We start from the raw sequence: 21,513 nt of genomic DNA, 5'->3' as shown, positions 1-21,513 counted from the left end.
GTACTGTTTAATCGACTGAAAGACTATAAAACGCATAGAAAAATAATTAAAGCTCAGAAAAAGGTGAAACTAATTTTGTTGTGTTCACATTGATGTAATATACATGTTAAAAATACATGCACTCCTGAAAAGTGTACTGGAATTCTTTTATTCCATTAATCGTGTTGTAAATTATTGATTCCATAACTAATTAAGGAGAAATTATTTTACGCACATATTGTAGCAACTACTCCCGCATCATGAGCAATTATTACGCCGCTTGATAGCCAAATCATCCATCTAACCATTGTAAACAAGAACAAATTGTAATTATGTTTAGAAATATTCATATGAGCAGCAGTAGCCTTTCAGCTTCATCTCACACAGCAACATTTCAAACCACATATACAAACTACCTCGTTTCTTCACAGAGATATGCAGCAAGATCCACTCCTGCACCTGCAAAGTTCCCTGTTGTAGATGTTACTCCACCTTGATTACCTAAAATTTGTAGGAGCATCAAGATGCTAGCAATGCGGCAAAATTACAAGAAGGTGCATTCTTTGCACAAGATAGCAGGCTACACAAATTGATAACTAATCCCCCTTAAAGCATGCCAAAACTCAGCTTGTGATTCCCCCCTCCTACTAATCCCTCACACCCCGACCTCCCTCTCCTGCCTCAAACGGATCCCCATCCTCCTCCCCGTACCAGCTCGTCCCCATCTTCCAGCCATGCAGGAGGGCTTCGCGAGCGCAGTGGAGCACGACCTCAAGCTCAAGCGCCTCGTCCAGCCCAGCGGTGACGCCCCCGCCCCCCTTGCCGCGCCTACTCGCGTGGATCGAGCCTGGACTTACCACAATCCGCTCTGTGCGGTGGAGACGGCGCAAGGGAGGGGGTCTATCTGCCCGGGAGGGATGGGGGTGGATCGGCTTGTGGAGGCGGCGCAGGGGAAGGTGCGCAAGACAGGCGGTTGGGAGGGGGTAATGCGAGCGTCATTCTGACTAGTGGACCCCCCGTGACGGTGCTGCACCCGTTCGGCCTGGCCTAGGAGCGAAGGTCGAGTCGAGCGTAGGTGGGATGCAAGTTCGTGATGTATTTTTGCACGAGCGGAAGCACGCTTGAACGCTCCATCCTGGAAACCAAACGGTCGTCTCCGAGAGCGTATACGCGGATGCAAGCATGGGCGGATGCAAGCACGGGCGGATACAAGCATCCAAACACTCCCTATCCCACTGCAAAAGCCAATAGCACCGGCACAAGCTCAAAAGTCGATGTCATCTTAGAAATCGACTTCGTCGTAGCAGCGAGCAACAGCTAAGAAGCGGTAGTCAGCATCTAAGAAGTTGGTATCTCCTCTGCCTTATGATTTAACTGATGAGAAAACCAAAAGAAAAGTGAGGGCTGATGTCACTGCACACTTCAAACGTACTAAGCCAGAGAAGAGTGTTATCAATCCAGCAATGGTCGTCAAGTTTCTTCAGACTTTGACAAGACCTGTGGACCTACCGAAAATCTAACTACGCGTTCATCATGGGTAAGAAAGAGTTAAGGAAGGCGTCAATCGAGAAGGTAAAAAAAAAATAGCGCTAGAACAACAGGAAAAATTAGAAAGAAATTTTCTAATTGATGCCGAAATGACAAAAGAAGCACTTTATGATGAGTCCAAGGTTAAAAAGGCACAAACTAAATGGCAATTTAAACTTGGCGAACCACGGGTCGAGTCCTTGTCAGAGCTAACAACTCAAATGCGAAGATTCCATGCCTGGTACTTGAAACAGTGGAAGGCCGGTAGAGAGATGTTCGCGTTCCAATATAGACATTGTGATTTCCTCCACAGGGACGGCGAAGCCTGAATTCATTTTGATGAAATGTATCAACTCTACCACCAAGAAGCCCTCGGTGTTCAACTCATAAGTTTATGGACTCTGTAAGTGTATTACATGTATAATTCACAGTATAAATTCTTGTACCATTAGATTGAATGTCATAACTTCTTGTGTATGTAGAATGGAGATACATACATACGGTCAAAAGGGCATCACTAAAGTATGATTCCTCGACCCAATAAAAATAAACCAGATGATGGTCGCCACCCTATCATAAGCAACCGAGGATTGTGCACTTGAATTTATTCAAATGTACCAATTAAAGAAATACATACTTTTACCTTACAACTTTAGGTACATATTTTTCTCCATATTTGTACTACTCTTTTTCGCATCACGACGTTATGATTTAGGACTAATTACCTATGGTTATATATGTGCAGATTTCATTAGGCCCTTTTTGCCATCCAGACTAACTATAGCAGTATCGTTGTCCTCGATGGGAAAAGAAATTCAGTAGTCGAATACCAACCCGTCATAGACTTGCTACAAAGGTAAATTAATCATGTTATTAATGCTTTAGTAAACTTTGAATTGATTGAATATGAGTCTAGTTACTGTCAATAATCACACATGTACAGGGTATACGTGTGCTACGTCAAGACGAAAGGACGCCACTTTCCATTCTAGAAGGAATGAAAAATCGTAAAAGACTTTCCTTGTAGGCTTCAGGCCCAAGACAACATTTATGTGGCTACTATGTATGTGACTTCATGCATGGATGGACCGAAAACAATTACAGTACTATTACCAAAGCTGCGGTAAGTTGTATACATATTGATGATTAATTTTGAGTTTCTACTCGTGTTCAAATAGATTAATTTCTTCAATTATGGTAATTGCAAGACCTCGAGCTGGAAACAGGTATCTTCATACCGCAGAGAACCAACGCAATTCAGGAACAACTCTGCGGGTTAATCAATGACCAAGTCATTCGAGAGTCCGGTGGTACCATGTTTTCAGATGGTGTTGTTCACAAGTCATCCCTTCAATTAGCCCGTGGAGTTCATTACCTAATTCTTTTCAAGGCAAAAAGAGTTGTTCAGGATTTTCGGTCAACAAGAACAATTGAATAACATCGTTTCTTACCCTTTTGTTGCATACTTCTGTTAATTATGAACTTTTGTTGCAAACTTGTATTATATATGATCTCTAGTCAATGACATGTGAAATAATATGGTTATGTATGCATGAATGAGATGATATGTGAATGAACTGTGTATGTGTGTGATATTATATGTGCTGAGATAACTATATGTGCATGTGAAACTTGAATGTATGTTTATCTTGCTGTATGTGATATTATTTGTGCTGTTGTCAGCAACGGTTAGATTCTGTACAGGAGGGAGGATCCATCAGCGCCATCACATGATAAAAACTGGCACTGATATAGAGACTATCAGTGCCGACTTGTATCAAATATTGGCACTGGTAGTTGAGTATCAGTTCTACTTGTTATGAACCGCACTGGTAGTCTCGATATCAGTGTCAGTTTTTTTTCATGAGCCGACACTGATACTTATTATTAGTGCCGGTTAATGAATCGAAACTGATAGTTCGTGACTATCTGTGCCGAGTAATCAGTGTCGGTTAAAAAATCATCACTGATGGTATTTTTAAGCTAGCACTAATGACCATTTCTATAGTAGTGCAATACCTATACTATCGGTACATCGATCATCTTATCGCTCATCTTGCTGAGAGAGACCGTCCACAGCGTCGGTTCCCGAGCGCTACCATCACATGCGCGCACACCTGCACGTGCATACCACGAAGCTATGTTGTGCTCACGCTCACATCGCATAGCTTCTGCGCACTACTCGCACGTCCTTCTGTGACTTCTTTGTGAAGACATCCATACCGCCCTCGATGATAACATCTGGCTAGAAACCCTAGCTATCGTCAACGCTCACGTTGACTCTCCATAACCATACGCACATCGCATTTGCGTATCAGTCGCTGCCATGCTCCACCTTGCATCGTATCTGCCCTGCACAGCCCATGCGCCACACGATGCCTTGTAGATGTATAATCATCATGCCTCCATGTGATCCTCCACCCATTGCCTCTAAATCCAATTCAACTATAGCTCTGGTACCACTTGTTTGGAAATTAGCAATCAGCGAAAACAGCGGATTGATCTACCGAGATGATGCACACATAATCACGTACGACACCAAAGGCATGATATTTGTTGACGAGATTCAGCTGAAATATACATCCCTAGAATATGACTACAACACTCCTCATGATTCCGACACCGGTTGCTCCGGGGTTCCGATAGAACCGTCGTCACCCCCTACGAACCTATCGCCATGTTGTTATAGTTACAACAACGGTTATTTTCTCATGTTTATGAGGAGATCAGGTACAGGAATTATACTTTAGCTCCATCATGTAACACCAATACAACTCTAAATTATACACATAATTACTCCATATAATTATTCGACTCATATCTAATAGCACTTAGGACCTTTAAAAGCTTGACCTGATGGGCCTCCCCCATGCCATTTCTCCTCTCTCCCACGTTCCCAAGCGCTGATTTCCATATCAATTCAAACACGCAAAAAATAGGCTTGAATATCTACCTTTACAAGCATGTGAAAAATAAAGATTTAGATTTGTAAGAGTATATATGCACATAAGGCCCGTTTGGAATGTGGGCACTGAAGTGTCCTATATATGAGAATCATAGGTTTCAAAGCCGACTGTAAACTAGAAATGACGCCTTGTGCAATTTCCAAATGTCATAGTGGCAACAGGGCAGGGCGTGTGAGGGTCAAGGATCTCCACGCGTGCATTCAGACAGGTGTGGCCTGATATGTGTACGTGGCGCTGATGGATGAAAAATCAGTGGCGCGTGCCATGCATGGACAAGCATGCTGCACAGTCTCGCTCTAGCCTCTTCGTTCTCAGCTATCTGCAGCGCCACCTGTGCATGCGTGCGACGAGATCATGGGACGATAACCAATTTTATATACTACGTTTGGTCATTCCATTCACCCATCGATTGATGGACTATGAATGGTTATCCTTTCCTAGGACAGAGACAAGCATGCCGATCCAGATGACATATATCCGACACCCTTAAGTATAGATAGGCATCAATCTATGGAGGGGACGCACGCATGGACCTATATCTTAAGGATGAGAACACGTACGCATGTACGGAGAAATGCATGCATTTCACGGTTTGCACGATGATTGCTAGCTGCAGCCTGTCGTACGTGCGTATATATATCCAACAGGCTGACGCCTACGTACTATGGGCACATATCGATCATCTGATCATATCAAATCCCGGCCTGCTCCTCAATTTTTTTGCTAGGAATCTTTCCTGAAAGCACTAAATTAAATTAAGCACTGCTCGCTACTCCACAACGGTACGGTGCTACTGATATTTTTTTGGGAAAGCGGTGCTATTGATATACTATAGTATGCATGCTAGAAAATGTCGTTGTTCAGTGTGTACATGTGCTACGTAACGACACGCCAATAGCTCGGACTGTTGTTCGAACACGTCAGGTGTAAAGTCAAGTGGCACGTGCGCAATTTGTAGGTAGGTTGGAGTAGCTAGCTAGGGGTGACAGGCCTTATCCACTCTCGATCAGTTTCATCAACCGGCCCTACCTACTTGCCACCTACCAAGTTAACTGAAAAAAAAAAAACATGCAAAAGTTAATAATTTTTTAGCCAAGTCCCAATACTAGTTGTACGAGGTAGAAATAGGAGTTATCTCTTTTATCTAATATTTATCTATTTATTGATTTTTTTTATTTATTTTTAATACTATGATCCGTCACTTATAACTGATTTATGTTTTTTACGTTTTTAATAGAAAAAAGTTAAAAAAAATATTATTTCACCCGAGCCATCCCAATGCATGCCTATCACCACTAGCCACGGGTTATTTCTATTTTTTCAGCACTATTTTCTGTCTTTGCGTCAAGCGAGAATCAAACCTGTCACCTCCCCTCGCGCGTGTTACCACCTTAGCTATTGTGTGTTTGTGATGGATATCGGATATTTTATCTTTTTTACCTTCTTTGCCGGAGGTCATAAGTGACGGGTTATGAAAGTTATAGGTGATGGGTCGTAATCTTAACCTTCCACTAATAAATGATTTTTTTATTATATATATAATTTGTATTAATATTTACATATAAAATATGTATTAATATTTGCATATAAAATTTGATAGGTGATTGGTTATAATTTACCTATAAAATTGTATTAATATTTTATAAATTTCTAAATATCTCATGCAAACGATCGCAACTTGATAGGTACTCCAGAGTGCATCCGGTAAAACGGGTATAACTTTTGCATACGAACTCAGATTTCAAATTGTTTTTACTCTACTGTTATTAAAAAAAAGTTACATCTGTTTCTCCCCCATTTCGTCAGGTTCGATGAATTTTTCTAGGCCAAAAACGCCTTGGAAGATTGAATTCTTGCCCCCCCCCCTCTCCCTGTTTTTGCACCTTTTTGGAACACGCGTTTGTGTCTATAATCGTCACCCCTTACTTCAAACTTGAGCAGAAATTTTTTATATTTCCTATTCTAATGATGCTTAGGTGATAAAAAATAAGAAAAAAATATTAGCAAACTAAATATCTATGACTATTATTATTAGTGACAGGTCACAACTTAATCCGCCACTTATGAGTGCCAAGGTGACCCGTCACTTATTATTTATCATAAATGACGTGTCATCTCGGACCATTCATAAGTGACGGATCACCTTGCACCACTCATAAGTGACGGGTCAGGTTGTGACCCGTCACTTATAACAGACATAAGTGACAGGATGTAGTATGACCCGTCACTAATTTCGTATTTTCTTTGTCTATTCTTCACGTAATGTTTATAACTATTTTTAACATAAATATTAATATAAATAAATTGTCCTAATATCCCTTACATCAGCCAGGGCTAGTAGAATTTTTCTTTCTGCAGTTCAGTTCAGTCATAGCCCTGAACTGTAGTGTGGTATCCTCTCGGGTTGTGGCCAGCGCACTTATGATTAATCTAGCTCCATCAGTTTAATTAATTACTCCTTCTAATCACAAAAGATGTTATTTTATTATTTTAGTTACGTACAGTCAACATGATTAAACTTTAATCATTAATTTTCAGTGAGCACATGTTAAATCGCCACACAAATCTGTACTATGTGTAAAACAGATAAAGGAGACACATATAAATGATAGGTCATTACACGACCCGAATGATCTGTCACTTATGTCGTCTTAGGTCGGGATCATGTATTTACCCGTCACAGATAACTGATAATAGGTGATGGATCGTAATATTACCCGTCACCGATAACATGAGTGACGGGTAATAACTAAACTCGTAACTTATGACTTGGTCATAAGTGATGGGTCTCACTGCACCAGTCATAAATGACGGGTCATGTTACGACCCATCACTTATGACTTGGCAAAAGTGACGGATCTTCCTGGATCAGTCATAAGTGACGGGTCGTAACATGACTCGTCACTTATAACAAATAATAAGTGACGGGTAATATTATCACCCATCATTTATTATTTGGATCTGTTTTAACACCTGACTGTCACTTTGCCGGTGAACGGTTACTCAACAGTTCCGTCCGCACAGTGCTGGCGATTTTCACCATCTTCGCTAGAGATTTTCTAATGTATTGTTGATTTGAAGTTTGAATTGGTGCTGGGTCTTTCAAGGTTTGCTTCTCCCCTTTCCTCCTCCTCTAATCCTTATTTGGTATATTATTGTGCTTTGAGTTGTAATTGATCATTTTGCATCTTTATTCAACATCTTAGTACAAGTGAGTTGTATTTATGTTAGATTTGATACTAGGTTTGCCCGATCTACCGAGAGATGCCACAGATCTAGTGTATTTGTATGGAATTTTTAATCGCATGCTTAACTACGAAATTAAGGTAATTATTAATGAAGAATTAATGTTTTTACATTAATTGTAGACGATAGACAGAAGTTGGATGTACCTTGAGACCTGAACTTGTCCGGAGTACCAAAGCAGGGTGAAGAATTTCATGAGTGATGCCTTGGCGGATATGAAAGATCATAGTAAAACGGCAATATATTGTCCATGTCGCAACTGCAAGAATGATAAGAAGTTCTCAAAACCAGACAATATCCATGCATATTTGGTCATGCGTGGATAAAGAAAATTATACATATTAGAACAAACATAGCGAGGAAAGCCTTCGGGCCCTCCATGCCAACATTGTGGATTAAAGACTTAAACCCGATGAAATGGATTATGATCTCACGGATAAGAACATATTAGGTTTCAATGATAATGATCTCAAGGATTTTGTGGAGAATATGAACCAGATGGTGTAGGATGTCGAGCAACACAACGAGTATAACAATGGTGAGTTTGCTAAATTCTACGACTTTGTACGGGATTTCAAGATGCCCCTTTGTTCCAACTGTATAATCATGTTTATGATTCATCCAATCCTAAATATGCAAAATATTTCATATCAAATGCTTGAGTTGCTCCTATATGCAATATTGATAAAAATTGCAAAATCTTTTGCTTAAGGTTTTTAACCCGGTTTGTTTGACCTTATTGAATATGTATGCTTATGACATGTTGACACCTTGTGATAAACACGAAATTCGTTATAATGTGAACTATTTTTCTATGTTTATCTTTGAGCCTAATCCATTGCATTTGTGCTTTGGATATTTATTTTAAACTCATGCTTGATTTGCCTTCAATTGAATTTGTTTCAATTGATATCTATTTCAATTGAAATTGGTATCTCTTCTATATATAATGCTTTGTATTTTAAATTGGTATTCTTTTTTAAATCTAATTTGGCATCACTTTGAACCCCTTTAATCTATTGTATATTTTATTCTCCTCGCATAGTTCATAATTGGATAAGTGTATTTGGTTTAACATAAATTATGAAAGATACACATATCATGAGGAGTTTATACTATACATGATCTTGCACTAACTTTCGATAATTCCTTTTGTGGGATAGAGCTAGCGTGCTTTGGAGAAAATTTCTCTTTTAGCAAGTCCTCCATAGTTCTTACCAATTTTACGTTAATTGGGGAAGAATTTGTTTTGATGATTCTATTTTGGCATTGATGTCAATTGGAGGAGAATTTGAACTAGATGTTATATTTTGTAAGAGGGCTTCGCTTATGCGGGAGAATTTGTAATCCCTTATGTTTGTAATGTGGATATCAATTGGGGGAGTTTCAAAAGCAAATCTATAAAACCTTATTGTTGAAAAAGTTTTGCTTTGCATGAGCATATTCATTTTTCATCTTGATATATACTTTGTCATACTTACTTCATATGTATAAAAGTAACTCTGTCCAAAATTTGAGATAAACAATATATGCAATGATATCCAAGATTCATTCACACATGCATAGATTGTGAGGGAGTTTGCTTTATATATGTTTAGTTCTACTACCATCAAAACCTTTATGGTGTTTGATGTTAATAAAACTAGTTTTGGTAATCTCAAATATCTTTATGATGTTTAATATTTTCAAAACTTGTTCTTTGTATACATTCATCTTTGGATTATATGTATACTTAGAACTTTAAATTTTTTAAATATAATCATCTGGTGAGATTGTCATCAATTACCAAAATAGGGGAGATTGAAAGTGCATCTAACTATTATGTGTGGTTTTGGTAACTAATGACAATACCTATGGACTAACAATGGTGGTGAGTTTGTTAGTAGGTTATTTCATAGGTAATGCATTGAGAGATATGCATGAGCTCTAGGTGTATGGGGAGATTAAAAATGCATCAAGATAAATGAGCTCTTAGTGATTCTCATAAGGAGAAAGAAAAGCTCATAAAGATTGGTAATAAACTTGAAGATTAAGTTACTTGTGGAGATCAAGTAACTAAAGGTATGATATTGTCAATAGAGCTTTATGGACTAACCCGTGTGTTATGTGCTTAAGAATGAGTAGGGTTAGATTCTATATGAAGATTGATAATATGCATGAGGGCTAATAAGTTACGTGTGGAGATCAAATAATTTAAGGTACAAAAGTTATCAATTAGGTTTATGGACTAACCCACGTGTTTTGTGCTTAAGAGTGAGTTGGGGTTAGGATCCATATGAAGGCATAAGTTGAATTGAAATCGTATATGCCAAGAGTAAAGAACAAGAATGGACTCCATATTTGGTAAAGTTAAATCTTTGAAGATGTTGAATACAAAGTGGTTTTCTATGGCAAAACGGTGAAGGGCAAGCGAGACCATCCGTGGGGAAGGGCAAGCAAATGGCTTGGCGTTGAAGGACCAAGGCAGTGGTGAAGAGCGAGTGAAGGCTTTGCGCCAATGGACCGTGTGAGGCCATGAGAAGCTATAAGTGATTTGCATCAGTCATATGAAGAATCAAGAAGAGTTGGAGTGAAGATTATATGAAAGTTAGCAACCCTCAAGGTCTTAATGAAAGAAGCGGTACTTGAAAGTTATTCAAATGCTCAAAGTGGTTCAAATAAGTTTTACCTTTGAATTTGAGTATAGGTATGCTACACTATTAAGAGAGATGCAATGTAGAGCTAATTATCGTGTCTCAGTGCTCAAAGTGTCCTTTTAGAACTAAAAGATGAGAAACACAATCACCCACGGACACCGGTAAAAAGGGCTGAGTTGCCTGAGTCCGGAGTCTCCAGGTTAGGCCGGATACTTTGGGGTCTGGTATTTTGGTCGGAGTCTCGGGTGAGACTCCACCAGAGAGTCTCGGTTAGTCTTTAAATGTTTCAAGTCAGAGTCTCCGGCTGGTACCAGATACTCCGGAGTCTGGAGCTGCCGGAGCCTCCGGCAAGTCTTCGGGCAGTGTTTTTAGTGCGGGAGCTAAGTTCCACCCGGAGTCTCCGGGTTGGGCCGGATACTCCGGGGTCTGGTGTTTTAGCCGGAGTCTCCGAGTGAGACTCCGTCAGAGCCTCCCTGTTTGGGCTTAAATGTTTCAGGTTGGAGTCTCCGGGTCAGTTCAAGTTTCGTCGTAACGGCTAGTTTCTGACAGCGTTCTGTGCTCTAGTTCCTGTGCTGACCGGAGTCTCCAGGTGAATCCGGATACTTCGGTATAAGTCAACTAGAATAGTAACAACTAGTTTTTTGAGGTGGGCTATTAATACCCCCTCATCCGCATACTTTGGGGCTGCTGGAGGGCACGAAAGAAACATCCTTTAGAGCCAAAAGAACTCCCTCTCACTCCAATCTAGTGTGTCATTTGAGAAGAAAAGTGAGTTGGGTTGAGAGATTGGAAGATTGAGTGCAAATGAGCTGAAATCCATTCTTGAGCACTCGAGTTCATTGGTAAGAAGTTTGTGAAGTATTTTTTACTCTTAGAGGTGAAGCCTCCTAGCCGGCTAGGTGTTGCCTGGCGAGCTCCCGTGCTTGTGGTGATCCACAGGAAAGTTTGTAAAGGGTTCGATTTTGCCTCCGCAAGGGAAGAAATCAAGAGTGGAAGCCAAGCTCAAGTGTGACCGAGCTTGGAGAGGAAAGTGGTTGAAAGAGACCCGCCTCATTAGAGCTTCCTCAACAGAGACGTAGGATTCACGGTGGTGAATCCGAACTTCGAGAAACAAATCTTGTGTCTCCTATCTTGTTCCCTTTTATTTGAGTTCTTACTTAATATTTGTGCATTTTGCTCGATCTACTTGTTCGTGTGTATTTGATTGTAGGTTCTCCGTGAATTTACTCGAAATCATCACTTGGAACACACGACATCACTTGGTTTGAGTTAGAACTCTTTAGGCGTACTTTAAATTCAGTTTTGAACTCAGTTCTGTACAGAACCCGGAGAATCCGAATTTACCCAGAGGTTCCGAAACTGTACAACCCAGAGACTCCGGGTTGGCTCAGAGTATCCGGTGAACAGTGTTTTCAGACTAGTAAACATTGTTTTCAGCCTTTTTCAATTAGTGCTTTCTTACATGTTTTTTTTTGGCTAAAATTGAGTAATTCTTATCACCCTAGGATTGTAACTTTCACATTTATTTAGGGTGATTGTGCATTAGTTGAGCCTAGCATATTTAGGTTTTTTACGTGTGAAAAATCCGTTAATTTATATTCCGCTGCAAGTTTAGGCCAACGGTAAAAGGGGACAATTTTTTGTAAAAATGCCTATTCACCCCCCCCCCAGGCAACATCATTGTCCTTTCAGAAACTTTACCAAAGCTTTAAGAACAAGCTTGTGAATCGGTATTTGGCTAAAGGGGTGGCGCTCTTCGAGAGCTACAAGCACTTGAAATAGGAAGATTGGGATGCTTTTGTGCAGATGAAGAACTCAAAGCAGTTCAAAATAGAGAGTGAGGAGAAGAAGCAGCTTCGGGCTACGAACAAGCATAACCACAGGACTGGCGCAACTGGGTATGTTGGGAGAAGGGTCAAATGGCAAGCAAAGGATGAAAAGTTATCCAGAGAAGACCACGAGAATCTTTGGCTCCAATTCCTGGGATGATCGTAGTCATATTTGTGTGCAAGGGGTGAGCAGTTCGAGAGCGGGGAAATCATATTCAGAAACACTGAAACCCAGACAGTTGCAGAAAAAGTAAAATAAAAGGCAATCAAAGCCAGCCAAGGTTCTTTCACCGGGGTCAGAGAATATGATGTTCTCTCAGCGGCGTTGGGAAACCCGGAACACCCAGGTTGAGTGCGAGGTGTGTCAAGTTCCTATGACTGGAAATACGACTTTCCCAAAGACTTCGGGATGTACAAGAAGAGGAAGAGGCTTGCAGTGGACGTGAATGCATTGACACAGACATTGGCACAGGATATCACCCAGAAAGTTTACGCAAACAACATATAGCAGCTTGCAGCAAAGGGAATAGATATTTCTAGCCCAGCGGAAGCTAGCCCCGAAGCTGTAGGGAAGAGTACTGCGCCTCCAAGGAGATTGGTCAACAAGTAGTTGCTGTCGTGACTGAGCCGAATACGATTGACTTGTTAGAAGGGCCCACGCCCTGCAGCCTTGTAATCAGGCCCCGAGGGTATCACATCGAGGTTGCAAGGAGTCAGGTGCTTCTAGGCGTCCGCATCTTACATATGGTCCGAATACGTGCAGGCTATGATGTGGTTACGATAGACATGGTACATAGTAATGCCACTGATCACATGTTGGAGTCCCCCCTCCCCATGATGAAGTCACAACTCTGGGAGAAGCTCTCGTCAAAGAATCTAGTGGAAGAGTGGCGACATCATTGTCTCTAGTGCATCCAAGTCTGTACGAGCTCCAAGTGCACCGCCGTCGCGCCCCTCACTTCTAGAGAAGGCAGCTTCACTGCCTTCTCCTCCTCCAGAGAAGCCGGCTTCACTGCCTCTCCTCCGCATCCGGCTTCCACATCCAATTTTGTTGCCCCCAAAGAGCCCAAAGAAAAAGGAAAAGGGAGCTAAGAAGAAAAGCTCTAAGAAGAAACTGCCGAAGATGTCAAAGGTTATTGTGTCGCCGAAAAAGTCCACGGATATTGGAGCGGCATGGACTAGTGCCAATACAAAATTTCAATATAGAAAGCCCATGATGATAGTAGATGGCCTAGCAAGGGCGGGACAAGCATGTGTTGACCTGCATAATTACTATATGCAGGCTTCTAGTGACAGCAATGCCACATCTATAGTCGTACAGTACAAACAACGACACCTCTTAAGTAATGACGACGACTACTTCATTGTGGGTTTTAATAGCTTATACGACCATCTTCAACCTTGATAGACTGGACGTTTTGTTATTATGGATATTTACATTGTAAGTACTTTGAAACTGAATATTTATTAATTAATATCACTAAAATCTTGAATCTAACTATGTTGTTACCTGTAGACATTTGATGAAAGAAACAAAGAAGAATAAGGATTCTACCGTATGTCTTGACCCTGTGGCTATTACAATACAGACCATATGGTCAGGATAATGCAATAATATTCTAAAATACAGTATCTGATAGACACTCATAACACCAGTGATTATTGGATCTTACCTTTCCTCAGTTCAGGGCAGCTAATTGTATGGTCTATCATATGTACGTTTTCTTTTATAAAGAAAAGAATAAAAATCCATGCCTGTGTGGATGGTGTGCCATTCAGTTGAAAAGGAAGTGGGGATCAGTACATACGTAGTACATACGTACCCAACCATTATATTTAATTCGTAGCACATATTGCTTGCTGACTATCCATGGTTGACAAAACTACAACAGCTAGCGTTCCATATATAGTCGCACTGACAGAACGCTAGCAACTATGTGCTGCTGAAAGTTTAATTTGCAGACTAGCTAGCTAGTTGGGCGATTCATTTGCAACATATGTAGATTTCATTCGTCGAAAAAATATATATGTAGCTTTCTGCCTAGCTTCCCCGTGCGCAGGGTAATCCATCTTAATCGAAACATCGGCTTCATCGAGTCATAGGTTAGTTTTAGGTGGGCTGGTAAGTCAAGGATTGACAACCAGCTCCCAACCTTTCGGCATGTATCTTTCTACACACACAGTGACAGATCCAGAGTCATCAAGAAGGGAGACTCTCCTTCTTCTCTTCTTCTTCCTCCTCTTTCATACCTAAAAATTGAGAAGTGCTTAAGGTGCTCCTATGTGCGCTTGCAGGTAGGGGCTTAGGGATGCGCCCAGGGGGCTTGAGCTCCACCATGGATCTCTCACACACACATGTATATATGTGGTTCCTGTCTAGTGTCTGTGCAGTATATGTACGCATTGAGTGAAAATCTGTTAATTAGCATCAATATTCATTCAGTGGATGAACAGTTAAATAAACTTGCTTATTATCTTTTTGCTATTCAAGGACATTTGTTTGTGTGTGTGATTTTGCTATACAAACTTGAACAGCAAGGAGTAGATGAACGTAATTCAGCCTGCGGTTTTGGAGATATGGATTGTGGGCTGGAACTTGACATTGGGCTATTCAGCCTCCGGGTTATAAGAACTTGACATTCAGCCTGCGGTTATCTGATAAGAACCATATGTAGTTTCTTTTTTCAGTAAAAAATTATCAAGAGGTCTGGATTAGCACTTAAAAAGAAGGTTGATTAGGTTCGAGAGCCACGGCAGAAGGTGGTGCACGACCGCACGCCCTGCAACCGAGCTAAGCGCTCGATTCCATTCAGTTTATTTTCTTGTTCTTGCATCTAGCTAGTAGCTATATATGATTAGCAAGAACGAGTGATGTCGTCCTAAACCGGTATTTGAACCATAGTTCCTCTCTTGCAAGTAGCTAGAGATCTAGAGAGACAAATGCCATTTGTGTATAGATCTGTGGAGAGAGATGGAAACGAACAGTTAACGGAAAAAGGCAAGGGCATATATAGCAATACCAATAGTCAATACTCATATAGCATCAGCTAGTGGGCATGTCGATCATATTATTCCATTCCAAGCACGTGGTACGAATCGAATCCATGCTGATGATCGAGTGGTTCAGGCTGCCTGACTCGGAGTACTGTGTAAATTTGGATGATTGATTGAGCGATTGATTGATTGGAACGGCATTATTAATCCAGACTCTCTTTTAGACAAATTATAAGACCTTTATTAATGTAAAAGGAGGATTATAATTACGAGCATCTGCATCTGCATCTACGAGGAGTTGAGACTCCTCACGTAGCACGTTCAGGCCTTTTGTGTTTCCTTTTCTCTAGCTAAAGAAAGAATTAAAGAAAGAGAGAGAGAGATCTAGAGTGCTTTGTCAAAAGAAAGAAAGAAAGAACAAAGTGTAAAATCTAATGGTATCTTGTATTGTGTCGTAATTATGCTCTTTGATTGATGGGTGACAAGGATTTCTTATTATTATTGGCCTTTCTTTTCGTTAGCAATATAATATATCGAACCAGTCGACTCAACTGCGTATAGTATATGGTGTAGAATACAAGATAATGGTAGATGCTTAATTAGCAGGTGTAGCTGCGGGCAAATTCAGTTATCTTCTTTATTTTAGATGAAGGTAGCGGTAGGGTTTTATTCATCATATATTGTAGTCGTCTGAAAATTGCAATGCTTACGCTTGACTGGGAGGGGGTTAGGGCCCCAGGTGTTGTCTCTCGGGCTTAGAGGGATGCCTGCGGCGGCAGGCCGACCGGAGTGGCTGAGGATCATCGATGGATAAGGTCGGGATAGGGCAGTGGGCGCCACCGGAGATGGAGGAGGAGATAGATACGTTTCCTTTCTTGAGATTTTGAATCACCTCCAAGCAATCTGAAGCTACTTGACACTTTTGAAACCCCTTTGTTAACCGACAACGCCAATGCTTGTCAAGTGGCTGGATCAGTAAGCCCATAGAACAGAGACCGTAGCACTTGCAGCCACAAAACGGCCATCGTCGCTTCTGCAAATAGTTCATACTGGACCTCTGTTTCCAGCTCTCTAGCCACCGCACCATCGAAAATGATTCTTACATGGCCTGAAGGAAGAAGGGCAACCCACCTTGATTTTTGCACCAGCTGCCTGCAGGTTCCTTGCATTCACAACTTGTGATTTTGAAACACTATTGCCCACTGCACTGTCTGCAGTTCTGCACTTCTTCCAACAGTTGTGATAGTATAAAATGAAAGGCGTGCAACGGGCTTTGGTATTCACCCTGCCTCATGAATGACAAGTTTCTGAAATCGATCTGGATGCAGTGAATCCATCATAGAAAACAACCATTCTTCCGGGTCTTAAGTACAACTCCGGTCGAGAGAGGGTTAAGTGCCAATCTCCATGCACGTTCCAAAGCTAGTTGCTTCCACAATTTGCTACTTCTCGTCAGGTCTGAACCTGCAGCAGCTCTCTTCTCCAAAATCCAAATGGATGGATGTGCAGCACAGAACCATGTCAGAATAGAAGAGGAGAGCGTCTGCAGAAGGAAAAAAAGGGACAAGCCCAACTTGGGCCGTTGCTGGGTGCGGCCCAAATATCTTGACAGGCAGAGACGTTTGCTTCCTTTTTCTTTTGGCGGCATGGCCTGGCCTCCTTCTAGCAAGGATGGATTTGCGGTTTGGTTCTTCATTTCATTTTTTTTAACAGTGAGATTTATTTTCATAGTTTTTTTTAAAGACAGGGCCGAGTGAGGCCGTTTCATACATACCCGCTCCGTGCATACCTATACGAGCGCTCAGTCTCGAACGCAAACTGACACGATACAAGCGCCGTCCTTGCCAACCGGGCTAGCACCCGGACGGCCGGACTCAGGTTGTTCATTTCATCGGAGAGAGACGTCGCGTGGGAGTCGAGAGGCACATCGTCGTCTCGTCGGACATGCACTGGCAATGCACTGCAGGACTATCGCGCTGTTTCCCTCGCCTTGCCCTTGTTCCCAAACTGCTCCTTCTCTGCAGGCTGCAGCATGCATTTGCACGTGTGTCGTCGAGTCCAATAGTGTCGGTTTCATTTCATCAACTACTTGCGTATGCTGAATCTACTGTGACAAATTTCGACTTTCCAATAGTCCAATAGTCTCGATGCTGGATTGAGCCGCCATATAATATCACATGTTCAGAACTAGAGACCTCAACGAGCTACTACTGTAATATCCTCGTTAGTCGTCAGTAGTATATATTCTCTTTGCAGCTAGCGTATTTAGTAGGGTTCCCAATTTAATACAACCTGCAAACAACAGCCGTATAAATCGATCCTTATTTCTGCAGCAGAAAGGGTAAGAGCAGTTGTTGTTTTATTTAACGAATTCCCTTTAAGGGACAGAAGTTGATTGCCACTGCACGATGGTTCCTTTATATTGAGTAGGTTAATTAAGCTGACAATGCAACTTTCCTTTCTTTGCTGGGTGCATCCAGTCCAGCCTGATCTTCCTGTTCAATTGCATGCAGTTATCATGACACATTTTCGAGCCCGCTCAAGGAAATGGTGAAACAGTTGTGCTTTGCAATCACGTTCAGAACTTCAGGCGGAGTTCTCACAGCTATAATCATTTGGCAACAAATTTAGGGGTTAACACCGGAAAGCACATACATGCATGCCTGAACTCTGAAGAAAAATGAACTGCCCATTCAAGAAATGTTGGCAAAACAAGTGTACAAATCGCAGCTCCTGAATCCTCTTTGCATGAGTGCTTCCTACTAATTAAAAGAGGCAGCAGCAAAAGGCAAGCCAAAAAGGGTTCTCGCATGAGCAGAACCAGCAAATATGATGTATCTTTATAGAGAGAGATTGAGAGGTTGCCTTAGGTACTCCCTCTCATGGATTTATAATTTCTGGTAGCTAGGTGCTTAAGATCCCGGTGTGAAATTTAGTATTGCTCCGTGCATATTGTTGTGTATTAGCTACAGAGGTCGGAACATTATTTCATCTCAGAATAAAAGCTTCCTTCATCTTTAAAAAAAAATCTTGATCGAGACAGTAGGCCCAGAGATACACTGGCCTCTTATTACATCAATCAATCATTAGCCAAATATCAAACAAGGTCAAGCCGTCAAGGACAGCTTAATCATACCTTCTCATGATATAATTGATGCCAGTTCACATTGCTTTGGCGAAGGACACCACATTATCAGGGTCACATCCTGATGACCTAAATTGGGATAAGAACTTCTTGGTCTAATCCGGGTTCACTATAAAGAGAGGACACCAACGGCTGCAGAATGATTAGCATTATATTCAGACAAAGATTGCACGGGGGCTTACTTTGCAGCTTGAATTTTGAACTGGCAATTGGATGGTAGCATCATGACTAGTGGACTCCCATTTTAAGCATCTCAACGTTCACAATTAACCACAGGACAGCTGATCGTCTAGCAGTTGAGCAGTTATCATTCTGGGCTAGCATGCATACCTGAAGGGCCCAAGAGAATAAAGTGCCACCGGTGGACGATATATTATGGGCATATAGATTCTGAACAGTGTTTGTCAATTTGGAGAAAATTTAGCTGCGATCTGGTCCCATATAATCTTAGGGACATAACAACCAATCAGGGAGCTTATTTGCAACTATTTCGTAAACTATTACTTTGACAACTGGCATCCTGGATTGCTAGCAGTACTTGGCAAATGCGATCACTGAGCAAACAGGGTTACCAACAATATCCAAAGGGAAAACAGTAACGTTTGGATGCAAAATAGTTTTGGAGTTTTGGAGGAATACCACAGTTTCTGAAAAATACCATAGTATTGAAAACTTTTAGGTATTTAGAAGCAACAAAAACTGATGTTTTGTAAACCGTAGTATATCAAATACCATAGTATTTTCGGAGTTTTTAAAAATCCACTGACACCCTCTTTATTTTAGAACCGAGCTTCACTGCTCCCTCACTTACATCTTGATCATGTTATATGCATTGGTGTGACAAGGTATGAGTCATACCATATACTTTTGGCGTGATAAAAGGGGCCATATGGCAAGACATCGAGACAGGACACAGTGTGACCACTTTAATCACACCACATGTATTGGTGTGATAAGTTGTAAATCGCGTCATATAATTTGGTGTGACAAAAGGACTAGTTTTTAAAAATATACTGTCTCATGTGCTATGTTTAAAATATTAGTTTAAAAATGACTAAAAAAACCTCGCTAGCTGAGGGGAGCTCAAATGACTTGTTTTTTTAGAATAATCAAGAATGGTAGGTACGCAAGTGTATACCTAAGGTTACTTCTGTGTCACTACTTAGTTTATTTTTTAATTTAATTATTGTATTCATCTCAAAATAGATGACGTTTTAGAGTTGATTACATGTATTAAGATAAAAGATAAAATAACTATTTTATCCTTTTTAATGCTATTAATTTGTATGGGAAATAAGATATGTATTGGGAAGTAAGTTATTTAATAGAGGTATAAGACTGAAAATTTTGGGCTAAAGTTATCTCAAAATAATAGAACATCATATATTTTGAATATTATAGAAAATACAAAAATATCATCAATTTTAAGATGAAAAGAGTAGATAGGAGTAAATCTTTAGATAATTATTTTTGAGTTTTGGATCAACCGAATAATCGATATCCAAAAATATACTAAACTTACATTCGCAGTGAGCATCTCTTCTCTGCTCCCCGACAGGAGGAACCAACAGCTCTTGTCCCTCCTACTGCTACTGCTACTGCCACTGCCATGCGGGCCCCAAAACTTTCTGCGTCAGACGGGTCATCGACAGTTGACAAGTCGGCACTCTCTCTCCGACTTCCTTCCCCGACCTTTTAGTGAAATCAACACGCACACCGGAAACACAACACGAGCTCGCAGTCATGTGGACCATTGCTTTACCGGGACCGGTTTGTCAGTGACTTAATCCAAAGCTCTGGTGTATTTCGTCGTGTGTACATAGCCGTGCAACAGCATGTGACCGGGGCACAGCAGGTTGGCATGGCAGGGGCGGACCCCACCTAGTACTACCGACTAGTACACTCACGTACAGCTGGGTCTGGGCTGCGTGGGCCGCATCTGTCAGTGAGTTGGAATGCTACAGGTATGTGAGCCTGGCGATCGGACCGTGCACGTGACTATGTGGCTGTTTTGTTTCCACTTCAAAACGTCAAAAATAGTTCTTTAAGTTGAAATAGATGAATAAGGAGTTTTTGAACTTAGCTTTTAACAATTCATTTTATAGATTGTAGTAATTTCATAATTCATTATTGGACAGCTTTTCTCAGCTTTTGATTTACCAAAAGACCAAACTATCCATCGAGCTTAAGGTGAAATTACCCATCACTGCCCCTCCTTTACCTCGTTACCCACCCATCTTCTTACCCTCGCGCGCCACCACCGCTTTGCCGCCACCCCCACTCTCTTCAACACTGCCCCCTCCGCACCACCCGCATGCTCTCAACTCCCTCCTCATCGCCCTCTGCTCCTCCTCCCCAACATTCCTCGATGTTGCCCCCTCCATCCTCCTACGTGTCGCCCTCGACGCTGTCAACTTCCGCATCCTCACCTCCGCGCTTTCTCACACCCGCCAGCCCTCAGCTGCATGCTTGCCCTCCCTCCTCCATTGTATGCCCACCCTCCTCCTCGACCCGGATCCATGCCATTGTCGCACGGTCCTCCCTTCCCTATGCCAGTGTGCGCTCGCCCGAGATGCGTTGGCTTTCTTGATACTGCGAGCCTTCAGCGCAAGCATAGAGTTTGACATCGTCGAGGAGGTGTTCGACGAAATGCTCCTGCGAGGGCTCATGCCGGATGTGGGTATCTACAACGTGTACGTCGGTGAGCTGTGCAGCAAGCGTTACCTAGCCGGTGCGCGCCAGATGGTGGGGTGCATGGAGCACGTCGGCTGCCCGTGGAACATCAGGACGTTCGACATCGTGATCGCAGGGTGCGTGGCTGGCAGGAACAAGGTCGCGGCGACAGAGGTGGCATGAGAGGCGATAAGGTGGGGCCTACGGTGAGATTCGTCGGTGCTGGTAGAGCTGATAGGCATGCTGTATGCCAGCAGCCATGTCGCGTGGGCGCATGCGTTGTTATTGGAGATCCTGCATGATGAGTGCGCTACTCTGTTGGATGCGTCAGCGTTTGAGCACATCATACGAGGGACACAATGCGACAATAGCGAGGGTCGGTGCATGGAAGCTGCCCGGTTGGTCGATCAAACGGCAGCTCGCTGACTCTCTTGCAGTTTTAAGGCCGAAGCGGCTAAGCATGTAATGGGCAGGCACTCATTGCTACTACTTGTTTTTTTTTACTTGTCGTTTAAAAC

At 41.8% G+C, this 21,513-nt stretch overlaps 1 pseudogene; it reads left to right on the top strand.

The window, feature by feature from the left end:
- Positions 1–713: 713 nt before the first annotated feature.
- On the top strand, positions 714–21,421 carry LOC133905349 (uncharacterized; annotated as a pseudogene).
- The last annotated feature ends 92 nt before the right edge of the window (positions 21,422–21,513 follow it).

This window comes from Phragmites australis, chromosome 22, assembly GCF_958298935.1.
Source record: "Phragmites australis chromosome 22, lpPhrAust1.1, whole genome shotgun sequence".
Lineage (NCBI taxonomy): Eukaryota > Viridiplantae > Streptophyta > Magnoliopsida > Poales > Poaceae > Phragmites > Phragmites australis.
This window is presented reverse-complemented; position numbering and strand designations above follow the sequence as displayed.